This window comes from Protopterus annectens, chromosome 7.part1 (assembly GCF_019279795.1).
Source record: "Protopterus annectens isolate FY-2018-M chromosome 7.part1, PAN1.0, whole genome shotgun sequence".
Taxonomy (NCBI): Eukaryota; Metazoa; Chordata; order Ceratodontiformes; family Protopteridae; genus Protopterus; species Protopterus annectens.
This window is the reverse complement of record NC_056740.1, coordinates 77821897-77835148: the sequence shown is the minus strand read 5'-3', so window position 1 is coordinate 77835148 and position 13252 is coordinate 77821897.

Sequence of the window (13252 nt, the reverse complement as noted above, 5' to 3'; positions counted from 1 at the left end):
ACAAAATGTTTTCTTTATTGTAATTCACAGACAAATAGAAATTTGTCTGTATAAAATGTATTTCAAGATGAAGATGAGAATAAAAGCAAGATCTTAGAATCATAGTTAAAAATCAAGCATATTGTTTATTCTATCTATTTCTATTTATAAAACAGGATAGTCCTACTGAGCAAAAGCCTATTTTTCAGAGGAGGCCTGGGAAGAAAAGATCCATTTTTACTAAAGCATGAAGAAAGGTAAAAAAAAAAGTTAACAATTAACTTAACATAGTGGCAGTATGGTGAATTAGCATTATTTACAACATAACATTACATAAACATTTACAACAGCATACAGCAGTATTAGCATACAGAGATTACTTAATGTATATACATTAATATGAGGTTTTTAGGCAGAGTAGTAGTTTTAGTAGTATTACAATGCACTTGCCTAAAAGATTTGAAAGAGCTGTGTGTGTTATTGGAAAAAAGAAGTTATGTACTCACCATAACGTTCCATCTGATGTTGTCGATAATTCATTCATTCTTGACAGATGGAAATTGGTTCCTATCCTTGGAACCAGATTGGCCATTATACAGCTCACGCCAGCCAAAAACTCTCGAGCCAAGTGTCTACCCACAATGCCTCTGCATTCATTACCTTAGATCGAGTTTGCAAAATTGCAGAAAAATGAAGTATCTAATATAATACTACTACTAATAATAATAATAATAGAGAGGAAGTCATGTTCTAGGTAAAAACCCTAGCATAAGCCCAGGACAAGGGTATGATCCACCAGGATATCTGAAAGGAGGGGGTAAGGAGGGAGGAATGTCAAGAATGTAAGACCATCGACAGCACAGATGGAACATTATGGTGAGTACCTAACTTCTTTATCTGATGTTGTCAGTCTTCATTTATTCTTGACAGATGGGACAGAATCCCCAGCTACCTATACCCTGGGTGGCCTTATGGAAGGATATTGCTGAACACCATAGAACCAAATGAAGCTCTTCTCCTGGAAACCATATCCAATTCGTAATGAGTGATAAAGGTATGAAGCATTGTCCAAATGGCTGCTGCACATATTTCATCGAGAGAAGCCTCGGAATGAAAAACAGTTGAAGTGGCCATCAACCTGGTTGAGTGTGCCCTTACAGGAGCTGGTAATTTATAATTGTTATGATCATATATAAAGGTGACACAATCTCTTTGCCATTTCGACAAGGTCACCTTGGAGACTGATTTACCAATCATTGGTCCTGAAAAGGAAACAAACAGTTAGTTTGAAGATCTACCAGCCTTAGTCCTGTCCAGATAAAATCTCAGCTGTCTGTGAACATCTAGCATATGCAGACAGTAGTCACCCTTGTTAGAGAAATTTGGAAAGAAAACTGGTAAATAAATGGGCTGACTGATGTTTGATTCAGAGACCACCTTAGGAAGAAAGGAAGGATTAGTTCTCAAGGACACTCTATCCTTATGGAAGATTATATATGGTGGTTTTGCACAAAGTACCTGTATTTTTGAAACCCTTCTGGCGGAGGTAATGGCGACTAGAAAAAGGGTTTTACAGGAGAGGAATTTGAGTTGACAATTGGCTGCTGGCTGAAAGGGAGGCAATACCAAATGTTGCAAAACAAAAGTAAGATCCCAAGGTGGTAATGGATCCTTGAATGGGGGTTTTATATGAAGGAGTCCTTTAAGAAAAACTTTGCATAAGAGATGGGAGATTAGTGGGTGGTCACCATAACCATTGTGAAAATTAGAGATAGCTGTTAGAGTATCTGTGTTGGTAAAGGCAGCCACTCCTTGATTAAAAAGATCCGCCAAAAATTCTAAGATTTTTTCAACAGGAGCTGAAACGGAATCTAGAGTATTCGCAGAAGCACAGAGAGAGAATCTTTTCCAGCTGCTGTCATATAACTTCCTGGCGGATGGTCTATCAGAAGCTAGAAGAAATTTTTAGACAGGGGAAGTAGTAGATTGCCTGGTGATTACTGGAATTGGAGGAAACCAAGCCGTGAGCATGAGGGATTGAAGGTCCAGGTGTAACAGACCTTGGGGGTGTGAGAGTAGATCTGGAGCTGGGTCCAGAATCCAAGGTCGGTGAACCAAGTGAGGCTATAGGAAGGGAAACCAAACTTGCCTGGGTCAGAATGGCGGAATGAGGATTACTCTGTATTGCAACCTTTTGTTTTTCTTCAGAAAAAGGGGAATGAAGGGAATTGGGGGGAATGCATAAAGGAGACCCGGGGGTCAGTCTAGAAGGACAGCATCTCTGGGAGACTCTCCCTGTGGAGGGAGTAGGGCAAAGTACATGCTTCATTTGTTGTTTACAGCAAGGTTCGCCCCATTGGCGAAATATCTATTTTTCCGCTTCTGGATTCAGAGACCACTCATAAGGCAGTAATATTCATCTGCTCAACTTGTCCACTATCACTTTGGAACTCTCTGGGATATGCATTGCCACAAGAAAGTAGGTGGAAGATACTGCCCATTTCTAAACTCTTGAGAGCTTCCCAGGAGGGGGGACAGAATTTGGTTCCCCCTTGCTTGTTGATATACCAGACTACCGACATGTTGTCTGATTTGATTGCAACTGTTCCAGGAGGAAGAACACTCTGAAAGGCTTGCAATGCACTGCTCACATCTCCAGGCCATTGATGTGCAAGTAGGCCTCTTGGAGAGACCAAGTGCCTTGGACTGTCTTTTCCAGATAATGCCCCCCCCCCCAATCTGGGAGGCATCCGTGGTCACTACGGCCTTTGGTTGGGGGGAACAAAGGGTCTTCTCATCAGGATCTCTTCTGACTCCATCCACCAAGACAGGTCATTCTTGCAAGTTTGTGTTATTAAAATTGGATGACTTAATGGGTGAGTAAGACTGGACCATTGTGAAGCTAGAAGCCATTAACGTATCCTCATATGAAACTGTGCCATGGCAACTAAACTGATAGCTGCTGTCATGGAACCCAGGGTTTGCAGAACAAGGGGAGCAGGTACTTTTCACCTTGGTAATATGGACTGAAATTGGCATCTTATTTTCTGAAGCCTGTGAAGTGGTAAACAGGCTATGCAGGAGACTGTATCGAATCATGCCCTGATGTACTCCAAGTCTTGAGAGGGAGACAACTGAGATTTTTTTGTACTTTACTGATATGCTGAGCTGTCTGAATAGATGTGTAACAAAGTCAAAGTTTTGAATCAGCAGACGCCTGGTGGGGGTGGGTGAGGAGCCAGTCATCTAGATAAGGAAACATCCATGTAATCTCTCGTGGGCTGTGATGGCTGCCATACATTTGATGAACACCCTGGGGGCTGTGGTAAGACCAAATGGTAGTACTCTGAACTGGCAATGACTGGCTTCCAGCTAAAAGCAGAGAAACCTTCTCGATTGCTTGTCTATTTGTATGTGATGATACGCATCTTGAAGGTCTTTAGAGCACATCCAATCTTCTTTCTCCAAACTGAACTGTGACCATCTGGAATTTTGTCTACTGGACAAATTTGTTTAAAAGGCTGAGGTCTTAATATTGGCCTCCAGTCCCCTGTCTTTTTTGGCACTAAAAAGAATATTGAGTAGAATCCGAATTTTAGCTGGTCTGGTGGGCCTTCTTGGATGACTCTTTTTTGAAGCAGCCTATGTATCTCTTGGGCAGCTTGATCCCTTTCATGGAGTGGAACACCCAGGATTTTCCTTTGAGAGCAGGGAGTAGTATTGAAGGGGATACTGTAGCCTCTGGAAATGATCTTCTGCACCCATGAATCGATTATTTGACGCCAGTCTGATAGGTGCAGAGAAAGTCTTCCCCCAACTGCTTCCAGAGGTAAGCAATCGGGCCTCCTTTCAGGAACCCTAGTAGGGCTGTCCACAGATGGAATCTCTGGACCTCTGGTTTCATGGGCCATCTCTGCCTCGGGGTCGGTGTATTCTATCTGAGCTTCCCCCTCTGCCTCGAGGGGAACTGCTGCCATGTGTGTCATGGAAAGGTCCCCAAGACTTTTTCAACCACATTTTCCCACTCTCTCTGATTCCTGAAGAAGGACTGTTGAGGAGTAGAAAAATGAATGCCCACAACAGACAGGGTCTTACCATCCTTTTCAAATCTGGTGAGTGTGTCCTAACCTTTAGGGACAAACAGGGAAGAACTGTTAAACATAGCACTGATGAAGACTTGAAGGGAACCACATAGTAACACAAGCACATTCAGGCATGTTGCCTGATGGCAATGCCAGAACCCACTGCCCTGGGAATCCCTTCAACTGCATGGGCAAGTTTGAAATAGACTCCAGGGTGGCTATCTGCAAGGCAATCTTATCTTGTATCTCAATGGACACAGTCCCAGCTACAGTTGCTGATAATTCCTTAATCAGGTCTCGCTGGAGTCTTGTAAAATGTGCCAAAAAAGTCAAGGACCTAAGAACGAAGGTCAATGAAGCATAGATCCACTTTCCAAACCTGACCATCGTCCCTGACTCCCTGTTAGGAGGATGAACAGAGGGACTCTCTCATTGGCTGGTTACATTTTAGTGGCTGCTCCCACCACCATGGCATCTACTGACAAACCCTTTGTTCAATATTGGTGGTCTTCCGGTGGGGATACTATTTTGTCCAGTCTCTGGGGGACAGGCTCTACGGCACCAGGATCCTTACAAACCTGCTGTGCGATTAGTTTTACCAGGTCATCAGTGGGTGGGGATACACAGGAGATAGATGGACAAGCACTGAAGGCTTGCAAGTACATGGTTTCCTCTTTGGATGGGTCTTGGGACTTCCAGTTACTCCTCTGTTTCAAAATATCTAGGATGTCTCCAGGGGGTGACCGTGGGGAACCCTCCCCTTTTTCAAAATCCATGTCTTCCATGAATGGATTCTTCAGGGGAATCCAGATGCTTCCTCCTGCAAGTTTTTTTTCGGGGTGGCTCCTCAGTGGGAATCTCTGGGGAGGACTCTGAAGAAGGACTCTCCCTGTACATGGGTAACTTGAAGCTTTGGTGCTCACTGTCCTGTCGTAGAGATAGGTGTCAACTCTGGAACAGAGGAAAGGGAAACATGGCACTCTGATGCTGGTGGGACCAGTTGGGAGCCTGTAGAGGCTAAGGCCCTCTCCATAACGCAATGGGCAGCACCCCTTGAAGAGGAGTGGGAGCCGGTTACCAAGAAAGACCACCTTGGAATTGATGTTGCACTCCACTCCAAGGAGCTGCCCTCCAAGGTTGGAGTCAGGAAAAGACCCACAACCGCCAAGGTTTCTGGAGCCGAGACCGGCACCATACCCAAAGTGGGGGCCGACCCAGAAACCATGGAACTGACAGAGGGGTCGCGACCCTGAGACTCGGTCGGCTCTGAAACAGGAACCAAAGAGGTCAGAGCAATGTCTCACACCGAGGTGGATACACTTAATGGCACCGAGACAGCCGGTACAGGGGGTATCAAAGTGCTGAGCTGTGAAACTGCAGTCGTAGTTGGAGGAAGATAATTAGGAGTCCTAGGAGAAAATATCCCCTTCCAGATGGGAGAGAGGGATGAGGAGGGGGCAGGGATACCTCTGGCCAGTAACAGGTGATCTGCCAATCTAAAGACATCCAGTTCTGACAGACTCCTGGAGGACCATACCAAATGGGCCAAGGAGATTCAGGGCGTTCTAAAAATGGATTTAGTACTTGTCCTACACAGGGATCTCTCATAGGAGAATATCTTGTCTTGGGCACTTCTAATATACATTTCGGCGCTGAGAGGGTAGATTGAAATTGTGTCGGTGCTGATGTAGCAGGTTATATTGAAATAGGTGAAGTCAGTGCTGAGCCAGTAACAGTAGACATCGTAGTTGATGGCACTGTAGAGGGTGATGGTGCTGAATAGTCACAAGTCTGTCATCTAGGAGCCTTGGTTGTCAGTTCCGAAGAATGTGGAACTAAGGATTTCCATTTTGGAGTCTCTGGAACCGAGGATGAGGTTGGTACAGAAAGGATTTTCTTTTTTGAAGGATCTTGTTTTATGTCTGCCTTGGACAAGCCTTCACTGGAGGGGGATTTAAGGAGACCTTTGAGCAACAGCTTGTTCCGATGTTCTGCCAAGGTTCTTTGACTGAACCCCTTACAAATTTCACAGTCCAGTTCCAGATGAGGTGCCCCTAAGCAGTATACACAAGAAAGATGCCCATCAGAATTGGGCATCTTCCTATCACAGTCTTTACAAAGTTTGAAACCTGATGTACCCTTAGGGGGTTTGTCAGGAGATTTTCAGTTATGGTTGGTTTGTCAGAGAAATCCAAAAATGATGGGTGAAAATAAAAATACGGCCAAAAAAAACCCCACACTCGCGCATGCGCGCGCACACACACACACACACACACACACACACACACACACACACACACACACACACACACACACACACACACACACACACACACAACAGGAAGGAAGAAGAAGAGGAAAAATCTACCATCGATGGCAGAAAAAGATTACCTGAGGTAGAAAGGGGCTAGTACCAACAATGGTATGAAGAAAGAACAGATGGGTTAGAAAAAGGGTGGTTAGAGAAGGGGAATACAGTAATTTATAAGTACTATAGAAGAAAAACAATAAAACAGAAATGAGTTTAAGGTGAAAGATTTAACTTTCTCACTAAAAGTAGAAAAATAAGGCAACACTTAGCTGAGAGAAGGCTGGCGGATCTTGCTGACAAAGCAGCAAATGAGATATGGGGTAATGAACAAGGGAATTGTGGGTAGAGACTTAGCTGGCGCGAGCTGTATAATGGTCGAGCTGGTTCCAAGGATCGGAACTGATTTCCATCTGTCAAGAATAAACAAAGACTGACAACATCAGATGTAAGAATCAAGGCACTATTTTCCACACACTGACTGTGAAAATACACTTTATATAAACACAGTGTTTTTCTTTCTGCATGTGTTTAATCTTCCAGCCTCAAAAGGGAAAACAGGTAACCTATGTCATCATGTGCAGGATTAGCATTTATTTAAAAAGACAAATGAAATGTGGAGAAGCAAATTACCCTATAGCTCTCTATTCAGTTAGTTTCAGACAAAAGTAAAAACAAAAACTTTTGCAACTTTATGTCCACATCCACTAGTCAGAGTTATGTTGTCTAAAGGTAAACAAATTATAATTTAAAATTGTTTCACATCTATCATTTCACATTTCTTGTATATTTGGCATCTTAGGTTTAAGTTAGCTAGTCCCCAAAATTCTACTATTAAAATTCTAGTTTCCATGACAAAATTTAGAAACATTTATCATTGTTCACAGATTCGTAGTTGTCATTATTCTCCCTTGCCTACTTTAGCTGATATTAGTAGCTTACCATATAAAATCTGTTGTTTGCTCCATACTCTTTTATATGCAATAATCACAACCTTTTCCTGACCTTTACAATAATATCAGTCACGTTGTGAACTACAAAAGAGGTAAAAAAATCAACAACACTAACTCATGAATTCTGATCACTAGATCCCTTTACTGCAGCTCAACTACAAATATAAAAAATGTATACTTGGGAATAACATTTTAGTACTCTAACTTGGGGCATATCATTTTACAGCAACAGATCATTTCACAGTGTGCTTAATGGGACACAGCAGCATTTTTAGGTGCCTAAAATACTTAACTCTGACCAGTGTCTCAAATATTAAATTTCAAAGGATGCCTTACTACCCAAAGCATATTATGTTCCCTTCCCAATACAATGCTCTCACCCATTACTCCTTAAATAATTTAAATTAACAGAGATTGTTAAAAAGAAGAAAATAAAGGGAAGTGCCTTTTTCTAGCTATACTCACAACACCAATTAAAATCTCTAGTAATTCACTAATATCTCAGTGAGGTAGCCCATGCTAATTCTTCTCTGATATCATATAGCACGCAGAGAGATTAACAAACCAAGTGGCTCACTATTTTTACCCATTTTTGTTGAGTGGGTAAATCCCACTAGACGTAGCCTATTTTCAGGGGAGTCCCAAGATGGCACTCATACTAAGTAAAGCTTGCCCAGGACAATGGTATCATTCCTTTGCTACTTTTTTCCATTAAGTGCCATGGGATATTTTTCACCCATCTAACCACCAACTCATATTCATAGGACATTCGTTTAACATCCCAAGCAAAGACCCTCCAGAGTGCTGAACCTCTTCCCCCACATTATCCTGCACTACACTGTCAATATTACAAAATGAATCTAAGAGCTTGGTAGGTCAATGAACCAACAGCCCTCTGATCTTCAAGCACTTGAGATGAACGTAGAAAGTACAGCTGTGTAAGCTGAATATACTATAACAGTAGATATTCGAATGGTCACTGCTGCAGTAGCCTTAGCTATAACGGTTATATCCTGCCAAGGACAGAACAGCCAGCCAGCTCCCAAAACTTCAGGGCACCTTCCACATGCCCAAACTGTCAAGCAACTTGAGCTGTGCTCACTAAAAGACAAGTCTGGGTGCAAAGCCCTTCAGAGCTTTCATACCAGCAGAAACAGGGAGGCTCAGCCCCGAAAGTACTATACTTGGACCAAATAAACATAAATGTCCACACCCTGGCATAAAAACACACCAGAAAACAAAGGGCAGGAGGGGGTGGAGAGAGGGAACGGCTACTGCAGTAGTGTTTATTTGAATATTATCCTATTATGGTAAGTTCAACTTATACAACTGTATTATGTGCATCATATTGATCATTGCTGTAGCAGCCTTAGCTATATTGGTAGATTACCACAGCTATCTACATTTCAGAGGGGGAAGCAGAAGAGTCCAGGAACCCCTGAAGAATGGTCCTAGCAAATCATGATGTGGACCTACAGAAGGAATTGAGCTTATGGTGCTTGGTAAAAGTATGTAGAGAGTGGTTTACTAGAGTTCCTCATTAGCACTCTTCAAGAAAAATCTTGATTAGTGGATGGGAAATAGGAAATTCACCCCGGGGATCACTTCTGTGGCTCTGCTCGACAGGGACACAAGAAAATAACTTTCTTGGGTGGCGAAAGCCAGGAAACCTTGTTGGCTAGGCTTACATCGGCCCTTGGGCCGATTGCCTAGCACCTACCTATGAATCTATGAATGAAGGTCCGGCAAACATAGGAATACCGAACGGTAGTTGACTGATTCCTGTACTGCTGACCTCCAATTGAGCAAGTGTCCTTTTCAGCAAATGCCACTGTGCACTTGTTTATATGTGGTTGATGTTACGAACTCAGATCGTGGTACACTGCGGATTGGGAAATTTAACCTTTTCCTCACTGTAGTGCAATCTTGGAGTTGGAATATATAGTTTACAGGGGGTGTGGGAGGCACAGCCCACAAAAAAGTGAATTCCATCATAGCAATTGCATGTACTTTAGCACGTATCAGTATATCATATTTGACATTCTGTGAAAATGGCAAATCTGCTGGATTTGTTCAAAAGATTCAACATTTTCACCTACTTTGTATTCATGACTTTGACGTTGTCTTTCAGTGTAAAAAAAGTTTTGTTTTTTTTCCCCAATGTCAACATTTTGACAGTAAACCATTGAGAGGACCAAACAGCAGCTCCTAAAATATATCTAGAATCCAACCATTTTCAAAAAGCCAGATGAAGCCAATGCCCTGGTAGTGAGTGTCCTGACCCTGCCTGAAATAGATTTGCTATAGTGAGCACAACAAAACGTAATAGCCTTAGACAACCAATTTGAAATAGTCTGTTTTGACACAGGTTGTCTTTTCTTCTTACCTTCCCAAGAAATAAACAATTGATCCCACGATCTGAGAGATATAGTTCTGGCAGGATAGTACCAAAATTGTCTGTGAATATCCAAGATATGGAATATCCTCTCTTCCTCATTTTTAGATTCAGTAAAGAAAACAGGGAGATGGATAGCTTGGCTTAAAGTAAACTTGTAAAATGTAGTAGCACCACCACAGAATAAATGTTCCTGCGATGTAAAAAATGAAAATAATAATATAGAAGGTATGGAACATCCACAGGAATAAACCACGGCTGACAAAAAAACTTTCTGTAGTAAGAAGTCTCTCCACTGTTGTAGTATAAATCTCCTGGTGCAAACACAATTCTGTTAATCACACCATATAGTCGAATAAAACACTTTTATTAACAAAAATGGTAAGCGCTTTCACCTATAAGGCTTCTTCAGACCAAATAAATGTAAACGAACATTCAGCCTCTCTTATATAGGCCTCCTCATGTATTATTCATTAATCCAGTAAAATTACTCATGCTGACATCATTTCCTGGGCTGTAAAAATGTATGACTAAATATATAGTTACATGAGACAATACTTCTATAGTAATTCATGTTCTTACAAAATTCTTCCATGTTAAAACAATCCTTAAAACATCTCTTACTGTTAAGAAGCTGATCATAGCAATATATAAAAACAATGAAAGCACTTTCAAGAATGATGCATTGTATATAAATACAGACCAAATAAATATGTTGAATAAATAAATGAATAAATAAATAACAGTTCATACATACATATATAAAACTCAAAATAAATCTAATAAATATACATATGTAAAATATATGTATGAGTAAAAAATGTATATAAAATATATGTGTGTGTGTGTGTGTGTGTGTGTGTGTGTGTGTGTGTGTGTGTGTGTGTGTGTGTGTGGGTAAAAAAAGGGGGGGGAGTATGTTATTTAATAGACTTGAGTCTCCTATTTTGTAGGACCGGTTTGAGGGGTACTTTATCATTGAGTCCCGGTCTCTTATCTGCTCTAAGCTTTATGATCCATTTAGTCTCGCAGCCTTCAGTAAAGTTTTTTACATCTCCTCCTCTATAACTCGGAGTAATAACTTGTATGACAGTAAACTTCAAACAGTGAAGTGGACCCACTTCTACTGTATGTCTAGCTAATGCATTATGTTGAGATTTAAGGCGTATGTGGTAAAAATGTTCCCTCATTCTCTCTCTCAATTTCCTGTCAGTTTTACCAACATAAAATGCATCGCAGACTGTGCACAGAGCAAGGTAAACCACATGTTCTGTCTGACAGTCTGCATTTATATAAAAATTGTGTTCTTGTAGTGTAACTGGGTGTATAAAAAAGGTTCTGGTGTCTATGTGATTGCAAAAATTACATCTATTGCAGGGTTTCATCCCAGATGTCATGTTATCAGTATTCTTCTTCCCCATAATCATTGGATGGCACAGGAGCTGTTTCAAATTCTTTTTGTTTTTAAAAAGGAAACTTGTTCATTCTCCTACTATCTCTTTGATATCCTCATCTAGGGTTAAAATATCCCAATGTTTCTGTATAATGTCTCTCAAATTATTGGTGTCTAAGGTGTAAAACATTGGTATTTTCACCTGGTCACTTATTTCTTCTCTCAGCACTTCACCCATTGAAGTACTTGCACTGGAGAAGTATGGACAGGCTCTGGTTGCCTGTCATGAACTGGCTTCTTCGAGAGCAGCATTAATTTCATTCATTTTATAATTCCTATCTAAAAGTCTTGTCTTCAGGTCCTCTAGCTCGTGTTCATACCCCTCCTGTGTTGGATTTAACCTAGATGCTCTCATGGCTTGGCCTTTCGCTACATTCCTAAAAACATACCCTGGGTGCATGCTCTTCCTGTGTAACAATGTATTTCTGTGGCATGCTTTCCTATGGATCCCTGTATTCAGTATACCATTCTCCAGTCTCTCAATATGTACATCTAGGAATGATATACTGTGTCGTGAGTGTTCCATTGTAAAATCCAGGTACTCAGTAAGACCATTTACCTTTGACATGAAATCATGTAGATGTGTTTCATCGCCTGTCCAAATTAAAAACAAGTCATCCACAAAACGTCTGTAAAACCCTACATGCGCCTTATAACTTTCTAGAGGGAAAAATTTCTCCTCTTCCCAACTGGCCATAACAATGTTGGCGTAGCTGTTGGCACAGGAAGTGCCCATTGCTACGCCATCATTCTGTATGTATATTTCTTCATTGCACGTAAAAATATTATTATACAATATGTTTTCTAAGAAAAGATGTGGGAACGGATAGACACTCTTTAGTACTGAATTTATCACATAGAAATTTAACCATACATGAAGCTCAGGTCCTTGATATGGGCCTATCATTTATACCAACTAAGAGAAGTGATCTTCCGGATACTATTGTAGACATTAATATGTTCTCACGAAATGTCCAACTGAAGTTAGAATTTGGTAGCAGGATGAATAATATAGAAGGGCCTATCTTTCGGGTGCCTGGTACATACACTCCGAATTTACATCCATTATTGGATGTTTTTACAAAATTAGTAGAAGATGATATACACAAGATGAATAAGTCTACTAAGAACAGAAAAAATAGTAACCTTACATTTAAACAAAGGACAGCACTGAATGATTTACGTAATGATGATACCATTATTATTAGACCAGCGGATAAAGGAGGTCCTATTGTGATCATGGACAGAGACAATTATAGACAAAATATGGCTACACTACTACAAGAAGAGAGGTTCTATTCTAGAATTAATATAGAGGAAGTGGAAAATAGAGTGTTTAAAATTTATGATATGTTAGAGGATGTGCTGAACAGTGGATATATCAATTTAGACATTTAAATTCATGAGGGTGAATAATCCCTTATTAATGATTATTCAAGGACTCCCCAAAGTACACAAGTATCTCAACAATTCCCCTATGGGGCCCATCATAGCAGGAAGAGTTTGGGTAACCGAGCCCTTATCAATTTATATACAATATTACCTTAGACCAGTGGTGAATGCCAACATTCACATTTTGAAGAATAGTAAACAATTTTTATTCGATCTTTATGATTACATGAGAAACATAACGAATGATGCATCATATATTTTAGTTACATTGGATGTGAAAAGTCTTTTCACTGTTATACCCAACGATCAGGGCATAGAGAAAATACACAGATATATGTTGATACACGCAACCAATGAAGCATGTTTTATAGATTTATTGACCCTTTTCTTAGAAACCATATTGTATAATAATATTTTTTACGTGCAATGAGGAAACATACATACAGAATGATGGTGTAGCAATGGGCACTTCTTGTGCCAACAGCTACGCCAACATTATGGCCAGGTGGGAAGAGGAGAAACTTCTTCCTCTAGAAAGTTATAAGGCGCATGTAGGGTTTTACAGACGTTTTGTGGATGACTTGTTTTTAATTTGGACAGGCGATGAAACACATCTACATGATTTCATGTCAGAGGTAAATGGTCTTACTGAGTACCTGGATTTTACAATGGAACACTCATGACACAGTA